At 47.2% G+C, this 9,521-nt stretch overlaps 1 long non-coding RNA gene across 1 annotated transcript; it reads right to left on the reverse strand.

Moving 5' to 3' along the window:
- Positions 1 to 1,130: 1,130 nt before the first annotated feature.
- On the reverse strand, positions 1,131 to 9,054 carry LOC141978833 (uncharacterized). The gene is made up of 3 exons (XR_012636431.1): positions 9,011 to 9,054; positions 2,178 to 2,347; positions 1,131 to 1,241 (listed from the first exon to the last, which is right to left on the reverse strand). It is a non-coding gene; the product is annotated as an uncharacterized LOC141978833 (long non-coding RNA).
- Positions 9,055 to 9,521: the final 467 nt, after the last annotated feature.

Below are 9,521 nucleotides of genomic sequence, written 5' to 3' on the forward strand. Positions count from 1 at the left end.
GACAGTGTACTGGCCCTAAGTCACATTTCTAAAGCACAAGAAAACCAAAAACATTTAAGAAAATTTTTTCTAAATATGGCGCAATAACATTTGATTTTGGGGACTCTGTTCTGTTACTGAACGGTAGAAAGACAAGAAGAAAAGGAGGAGTCCTGGATCCTAGGTATCGGGGACTATACAAAATTGCGATTACTGAAAAGTAATTGTTTCACTGCACCTTTCTTAAACAAATTAACATACCATATAAATGGACTATCTTAGAGATGTTCATGCACAAAGTGGCAGCATTCACAGTAGTAAAACGGAGAAAAAGGAAACTGTATTACCATGTATTTAATATGTGTTAATTTTTTTTTATAGTCAAAATTGTAATGACCGGGAAGCACAGAGGGAGACTGGAGGCCAGAGTGAGACACACAAAATTGCATGGCTCTTCATTTCATTGCCTGAAACTTAGAAGCTGGATAAGTGATGAGGTACATTTAAGTGACACTAAACTATTATTAACTATTTGTTAACTATTATTCAACCATTATTGAAATTGTGCCTTTTCTTTCATGTGTTGTAGAGTATTGATGCGTTTTTGAGCCGTGTGGTCGAGAAAGCAGCTGGAAAGGTAGGCTACCTACTGTGATGGTATATGAAAGCAAACATTGATTCAATAAGTAAACAATCACGTGAATTGGTGGCACAACATATTTAAGCCCAAATACTCATGAAATACCAAAATAAACCTGTGTTCAACATTTCAGTGGATTTAATGCTACTATACATTTACTTAAATATATTTGGAGGTGCATATCGGACATACAATAGTAATAGTGCAATAGTAAATAGTTCAGTGGGTTCATTCACTAAACACAAGCAGGCGAACAGCTTAGTCACTTGGTATATGTAATATAGAGGAATACTCTGATAGTACATTTAATGAAATCGGGACGTACAGTATAATTTCATTTCATTTCATGGTTTGCTTCAGGAATAACTATAACTGCATTTCTAATTTAAAAAATAATAAATACAGAGTGAAGTACTTCTAAATGATATATTATTGCTTCCTTATCACACACTAGATCATAGGTTTGTTTCTGTAAGATGTTTTATATTATACTTCTCAGTCTCCTCTCCTCTTGCTTGTTCCTCCTCTCGAGTTAATTTTGTGCTTTCCTGGTCTCTGACATTGCATTGTGTTGGCCTCCTTCACCGTGGTGTGCATGAGCTCCGAGAACACCTTCGATCGCCTCTCGGACGGAGATGATAAGTGGTGTGATGAAACATTTGCACATGCGGGAGGGAAAAAAGGGAGATTAGTCTTTAAAAAGAGACATTTTAGAGAATCGTTCACGGTGATCCAAGATGTTAACATTACATCACACGTATGCGTTCTTTACAAGGTGGTATTTTGACTCTTATATCGAGGATCTGCCTGTATGGTGTGAGACTAGACACACAGGGCCGGTGGGCAACAGAATTCGTATTGCCGACAAACATGGTAAGCTACAGTCTTTTGGCTTCTTTAACCTTCCTAACATATGGGAATGATTTCATACAGCAGCACCTTCATTTCCCATACCAAACACCCGTTGGGTTGGGCCTTTAAATGGACTGTCTGCATTTTTGGTTTACAGTGCAGCACAAACCCAACTAACCACCCCCAACACACACACATCCAATTTTCTGCGATGCTCGTTACACCACTCACTCTCATCGCGTGGCTAACAGCGGGGAGGAACGGCCACATCTGAATGTCCCCTTAACAAAATTCCCCTAATTCAACTAGGTGACCATGAATGATATCGCTCTCCTGAGGATAACACATAGAGATAAAGAATGGATGTTGCTTGAATGCCAGCAAACACCGGGACCATACGCTGTCACGCTTTGTCATACAATGATTCCAGACTACGTGCTGCTGGCCTGCCACGGTAAAGTGTTCTACCACGGAGGATGGAATAAGGCTGCTCTCCCCAGAAACCTTTTGCAAAGGCTTTGGGAGTACATCTAGGAGAGCTTCATGGAGATGTCACTGGAGGATTTCCACTCCATCCGCATACACGTGAACAGACTTTTCCAGTAGCTGTACTGGCCGCCAATGCATTTCATGTCTTCAGGGCAAATTAAGCATTAAACACGCTTGCTTTTAAACCGTGTATTTATATTTACAAAGGTACACTCACCAGAGGTCCCTTCTCCATCTTCTAGGTTCGGGAGCCCGCCTTCGGTGGGTTGGGAAGGTACTAGATCCAGGGTGAAAAACAGGTCCTGGCTGTCTTGGAAAACGGTTTCTCGGCTTGCTTGCTGTGCTTCAACCTCCTCATCATATTCCTCGTCCCCAAAATCTGCATCCCTGTTGTGTGAGAGTTTATTAACGGAGTCCACACACAGGCCTGTGGTAGTTGTAGGGCCACCCCCTAGGATGGCATAATATTAGCAGAGCATGTTAGAAAAATAAAATAGCTGTTTTATCAAACTATTTCATACACGTTCAAACTTTTCTTTGTGCACACAATATATATCGGGGCTGTAATAAGCGACAGAAATCCTTTAATCCTTTAACGCAGATCACTGTTCTTTTGTATTCTTTCAGATGCCCTGAAAGGGCAACTGTGTAACGTTAATGTGCTTCGCCTATATCATGATAGGCAGCAGAATCCCCGGAATTTTGCCAGCCACAGAGCTGGGCGTGTCTGGATCTTTTGCAGGGTTAGTGCAGTACCAGCTAATTACTTAGCCGGACGCAGTACCACAGAGAGTGCTTTTAAAATCTCCCCGCTTGCAGGTGGGAAAGGGAAAGGATGCTCTGGCTGTTACTTGATTTGATGATGACTGGACCACAGAACCATCCCCAGCCCTTTGATAGAGAAAGCTGATTTGCACAGAAAAACTCTTACTGCAGTGAGCAATGGCTCCCCTGCGTAGCAGCAACTGGAAATGTCACAGCGGAGCAACCAGAGCATTGGTGGGCCACTCGCTCGTGACTTACCTGCAGCATGGCAGGCCGGGGTTTGTTTTCTGGCCATTAAAGGGCTGTGTTTTATTGCTTAGAGATTTCAGTCAAAAAATCAGACTCAAATTGTGTGTTGGGAAGATCGTGTGTGTTTCTTTGGTTTTGATTAGTTTTGTTTCTTTCTCTCACTGTAGATGTCCCTGATGACTTCAGCGGCAAAAATGTTTGTAGAAGGCCAATTCAAGAGAGAGAAAATCTGCCTCAGAGTGGGGCGGGGGGGGGGGGGTCTCTCTGAAGGTTAGGGCAGGGATGGAGATTTTCGTGGGGGGGCGTTAAGGCGAAGAGGGGGGAGTATTTCTGGAGCACAGGAATCACATGACAAACTCCCGATCTTGCCCCCTGCTGCTGCTGCCCCAGCTCAGATCCCCACTGACCTACAGTCTCCCCTCTGGCACAAGCCCCGAGAGAAACTCCCCAGTCTCACGCTTTTCTTTCTAAACAAGACTTCACACTGGTGAGTACCACTGTGCTTAAAGAGACAGCGTAGTCTCTCATACACTTCCCCAGCAGATACACACACTGTTTCTTTCACACGTAGTTCCCAACACACTTGTGGTTTTGTTACTTCTTGGTACTTCCTGCAATATTCAGCTATTCGCTGTAATTTTAGTCTCTTAAATCGCTGTTATGTTAGTTTTTTATTGGTCTGTGCATTTCATAATTTTATTTCTCTCCTATGCTTAAATTGAATTCTTTGAGTAGTGAATTCTCAAATGCCTAATCTGTCATGGCTGGAGTAATTATCTCTAGGTTTCAGAGTAACAGCAGTGTTCGTCTGTAGTCGCAAAAAGAAAAGGAGTACTTGTGGCACCTTAGAGACTAACCAATTTATTTGAGCACAACCTTTCGTGAGTTACAGCTCACTTTATCGGATGCATCTCTAGGTTAACTTTTAAAAATACATAGATCATATCTAGGTTTTTGGTTTGTACTGGTGGCTCAGTTCCGCACCTTATCTTGATATTGGTGCACATAACAACATACATTCCGCATATGGATGAAAAAATTAGAGGGAACATTGGTGGTTATTGTGGCCACCTGTCACTTGGGGATCACAGCTTTTTTTTAACCCTAACGCAGACGCTGCTGCTGCTCAGCTCTTAGCCAAGTTTAACTTCTGCAAAGTTTCCCAACCTCCAAGAACACAACTACAGTAGCCAAGCTTGCAGCAATAGTGACTTTTTAGTTGCACACAAGGATGGGATGCAACCAAATTGCTCATTTCAGATTGTGCAGGGACCTTTAGAACACAAAAATCAGACTCTCAGGAGAAACCCCTTTCCCTCCTTAACTCCATCCCAGCTGGAATCTGTTTGGGGACAATCTGGTGAGACAGAGCAAGGACTTAATCCAGGCAGTGAATTGCAGTCTGGGAGGAGTCCTGGCAGCTCTTCTGGGGATACAGATGAGAAATGTTTCCCCTTCTCTAGATTCTCCCCCTGGAGCTCTGGCGAGCACGGTGGGGGTGTGTGATAAATTCCACGCAACATCCCTCTTTGAGTCTACCCTGGTCACCAGGGCATCCTTTGGGACTCTCCTCAATGACGCTGAGCTTGGGAGCTGTGTTCTAAACACAGTTTTACTTGGACCTTAGTTCACGACAGCTTTCATCTCTGCAGTGAAAATCAACGACATGGAGCCAGCTCTTTCTACCTGAGTAGTTCCTGCCAATCTTTGGTCTTGATGAGGGCAACCCATGCCCCCAAACCCATCCAGTCACCCTCCGTCCCCATGGGCCTCCTTTGCTATCGCCAGGAAGCCACTGCTAATCATACCTGATTTGCTGGTAATAGTACCTGTCTGTATTCTTTGTCCCCGTCCGCAAATACCACTAGTCCCCTACGTAATAGTGCTTGCCAAGATACAGGCAAAGGGCTTCAATACACCCCCTTGAAAGCCATAGCCGAAAATTGGACCACCATGGCAAGGTAGCCAATGAATAGTCCTTTTATGTGGATTTTATTTATCCTTATATGGATGATATTCTCAAAGGCCATCAGGTTTGCTGACGACAAGTTACAGATAACAGGAGAGAGAGCTACAAGGCCAGACAGGATGTGCTGGTTGTTTAAGTTGCTAGGAACGCTTGTTCGAGGTTGCAGGAAATAAACATTGTTGTAACCCATATAAGGAAGGCAGAGTATTTGTGCAAAGCTTTGATTGGCTGATGTGTAGTAGCATTAAGAAAGATAAAAGTGTGTGTAATGACCTGCTCTGATGTGCAGGATTTGAGATTCTATTCTCCCTGTCCCTTGTTTGCAGCTGCAAATAAACTTTTCTGCTTCTCCACCCCGTTGTGATTATTGGGTGACGCATACCGGGTAACGAACCCCTGCTGTTGTTCGCCTCTGGCACTGGGTGCTGGCAACACAGGGCTGGAGCTTCCATCAGCTTCCTTTTTAGGATTTTAAATGCCCTGTCGGCTTCTGGGGACCAGTGAAAGTGGTCGTAATCCATTCCCTTGACACAGTCATATAACAGTTTAGCCCATAGTCCAAACTCTGGGATCCAGATCCTGCAAAAGTCCCCCATACCCAGAAAGGCCCTGAGCCTTTTATGAGTGCTTGGGGTAGGGACTTGACAGATAGCTTCCTTTCTTTCATTTGAAAGCTGGTGCTCCCCTTGCCGTACGTGAAACCCTAGGTACCGCACTTCTGGGAGGGCGATTTGAGCCTTACTCCGTGCGACCCGATATCCCCGGAACCCAATATGGTTCAGGAGGCTCACGGTGGCTTCATGGCAGGGGGATAGGCCCACAGTGGGGAGTAACAAATTGTCTACATATCGCAGAAGGAGGGCCTCCCCCTTATTGTCCCACTCCTCCAGGTCCCTGGCCAAAGCCTGGCCGAAGAGGGTGGGGGAATTTTTAAATCCCTGGGTCAACACTGTCCAGCAAAATTGCTTTTTAACCCTTTTCTGATCCTCCCACTCGAAGCAGAAGATCTCTTGAGAGGGGGTGTCAACTGGAATGGTAAAGAAAGCGTCTTTCAGATCGAGAACCGAAAAATGGGTATGCTGTCCCCCTATAGAAGCCAGTAGTGTATACGGGTTTGGGACAAGGGGGTGAAGAGTCTTAAACCGTTCATTTACTGCCCTTAGGTCCTGTACCAATCGATACATGCCATCAGGCTTTTGTACAGGCAGGATGGGAGTTTTCCAGGCTGACTGGCATTCTCGCAGGATGCCGTATGTTAGGAACCGATCTATCGTCTCCTGCAGAACTTCTCTGGCTTCCGTCTTGATTGGATACTGCTTGATTTGCACTGGGCCCTTCCCTGGCATGAGCTGAATCTTGACTGGGGTTTGGTGGGTGGCCTTTCCTGGGACCCCTGTTGCCCACACTCAGGGGTACACCTGGTCTTCCCACTGGCTCCATTCTGGGCCTTGCAGAGCTGAGGATTCAACTGCAAGGCTCATGATCCATGCATTCTCGGGGGGTAAGGTAAGGGTTATTTCATCCTCAGTAAAATGCAGGGTGGCGCCGAGGCGACACAGCAGGTCCCGTCCCAGCAGAGGCTTTGGGCAGTCGGGGAGGTAAACCAGCTTGTGGGATATAGTCCTGTTTCCCAAAGAGCCTTGCGCAGGGGCAGACACTGGGCACTTGGTGTCTCTGCCTGTGGCTCCCACCACGGTAAGGGAATCTGCCACCGGCAACTGAAGGGTTCATGGCAGTCCACGCCGCTCCAGAGTCCACTAAAACATCTATATCCGAGCTTCCCACCCTCATCTTTGCTCGGGGTTCCGGGGGCAGGGCGGTCCGTCTCCCCTGACACCCCTATTCCTGCTCCCCCGTCGCCATCATGGGGGCACGCTTGCTTTCAGGGCATTCATTTTTCCAGTGTCCCTCCTTCCGGCATAAGGCACACTGGTTGCACCCCAGCCGTCTCTCCTGCGGACCCGGACGTCCTCGTCCTCTTCCTCCCCGTCCACTGTTACCATCCCAGGGTCTTCCCTTTGTGCCAGCCTGCACTGCTGCTACCAGGATTCTACATTGCCTCTGCTCCTTTTCTCCCTCTCTCAGACTATAATCTCGGTTTGCAGTTTCTAAAATCTGTGCCATAGTCAGGCCCATCAAGTCCTCCCTCTTTTGTAACTTTCTCTTAATGTCGGAGGCTGCTCGGCTGGTAAAAATGCCCTTTATAATTGCCTCGGTTGCCAGGTCACAGGGGTTTGCGTTAGTATTCTGCCGAATGGCATCCCAAATGCGCTGTAAAAAGGCAACCGGACTCTCCTTCGGTTCCCGTATTTCATACGGTTTTGCCCAATTGTTGTGTCAGACAGCCGAGTGTCAGAGTCCATGCAAAAGTAACTCCTTATAGGAGGTGAGACGGGTCATAAGTACAGGGTCATTCGGGTTCCACCTGGGATCTGCTAGGGGGACCGCGTCCTCAGCAGTGGGGACATTATTTGGATCCCTTTCATGTCTCTGCCGAGCCTCCTTCCTTGCCTTAGTTATAACCTGATTCCGCTCCACCTCAGACAACAGGGTTCTCAGGAGGATATTCCAGTCGTCCTATCTGGCTTGTGACTACTGAGGCACCCCTCAGAGACTGAAATAAACCGGCTTGGGTTCGTTGAGAATCCCCCAGCCTGTGTTATAAAAGCTGCTAAGTCTATGGGATTGAATGGCACATGGGTGTAAACTTGCCTGGTGGTGGCCTGACGTCCCTCTGCCCATGGGCGAGCCACAACAGTCTCGGTAATCAAAGCATAGCGTCCCACCGAGGGGGCAAGCTCTGTAACCCGAGGCGTCCTACCCTTATAAGGTGGGGGTGGGGGGGCCGAAGGGGACACCGAATCTGCCATTACAACATTGCGGGGGGGTGCCTCGGGGCTAACGTTAGCTACTACCGGTCCTGTTGGAGTCAAATTACATCTCTGTAGAATGTCTGTTCTAGCTCTTAAAGCCATAAACGCTCGTGCATATAGATGTTCATTCCATTTACCCATTCGCTGACAAAACAGAACTAATTGGAAGATCGTATTATAATTGACTGACCCTCCCGGTGGCCACTGTTCCTGGTCCTCTAGCTGATATTGAGGCCAGTCTACTGTACAAAACCTTTTCAATTTGCTTTTTGTCATTGGATCCGATCCAAACACTTTCCAGTTTGCTAGAATGCATTCTAGGGGCGTGCTCTGTGCCCTGCCTGTAGCACTCTGTCCCTGTCCCATATTCCCAGACAACTCTGGGTGTCCCCAGGTCTTAACAGAGAAAGTCCAGCCCACTGGACTGTTCCTAACTTTTCCAAGGACCAGTTCCCCACTGTCACCTGCAGTTGCTTCTCCACTATAGAGGTGCGTTGCACTATTGTGCCCTCCGGGGTTGAGCAAATCGCGTCTCTTCTGAGACCTCCCAATGAACTCACTGGTGCGTGCTGGGCGTTGGTTGTCGCCGCAATCCGTCGACCACCAGGAGGGATCCGGGCAAGGCTAAATAGCAGCCTCCATGCCCCACATTGGGCGCCAAGAACTGTTGCCGGCACAGAGTGCCTGAGGCAAGCAACAGCTGGGTTCGTTGCCTGGTGTGCGTCGCGCTAATGACCACAACGGGGCGGAGAAGCAGGGAGATTTATTTGAAGCTTCAAATAGGGTGCAGGGAGACTGGGCTGTCTCAAATCCTGCAGCCCTGCATACAGATTCCAGTATACATTTTATACCTTTGCCTACTTCACTACACAAGCTTATGCAACCAATTCCCTGCTGCCCCGTACAATACCGTAGCCAATCAGCTAAAGCAGCCAGTTGTGTTTTTCCTCAGTAGCATTGCCTTATTTTTCCTCAGTAGCATTGAGGAATAACTTATTATTCCTCAGTAGCAATAAGGAATTATTGCTTATTGCTACTTATTATTCCTCAGTAGCAATAAGGAATAACTTATTATTCCTCAGTAGCATTGCCTTATTTGGTTCTATTTGTTACTGGTTTTTTGCTAAACATTTCTGCCTTATCTATACGTTTCCCAGGCCAAAGCTGGCCCTGGCTGGCGAGCCGTGAGCTAACCTGTTTGTTTGTGTGCTGGCTCCCTCAACGTCGCGCTGGGTCACAGAAAGTTCAAGGAGCAGAGGGGCTTCAGTTTGCCTGGGCCTAGAGCAAGAGGGCTTCCTCGACACTCGTGGTCTTCCACCCTCCCGAGTTACCTAGAGTAGTGTCCAGTGTCACCAACATTACGATGCATCTTGTACAAAACATGTCACGCGTGGTGTCTATGGAAAAGTGCTGGTTTGCTGACTATCATTATCCTAGTCATGTGCATGGATCATTTTTGTATCTGGAGATTTGAATCTTGACACTGCGTCTGTATTTCAAATGTCTTTGCCGCTGAGCGAGACCCACAACGTCAGTTTCCATCCAGGCAGCACATTGTGCAGGGGCTAGCCAAAGTAATGGCTCGTCAGCACAGCCTCGGGGCCGTGGGCAAAGCTTCCCCTCACCTGAGGCCGCGTCAGTCAGGGTCTGAGTAATGGCTGCTGGGACTCATGGAAGCCTGCAAGGGCATGTGAGCAGATCAGGT

The sequence above is a fragment of the Natator depressus genome, chromosome 28, assembly GCF_965152275.1.
Source record: "Natator depressus isolate rNatDep1 chromosome 28, rNatDep2.hap1, whole genome shotgun sequence".
NCBI classification, from domain to species: Eukaryota; Metazoa; Chordata; order Testudines; family Cheloniidae; genus Natator; species Natator depressus.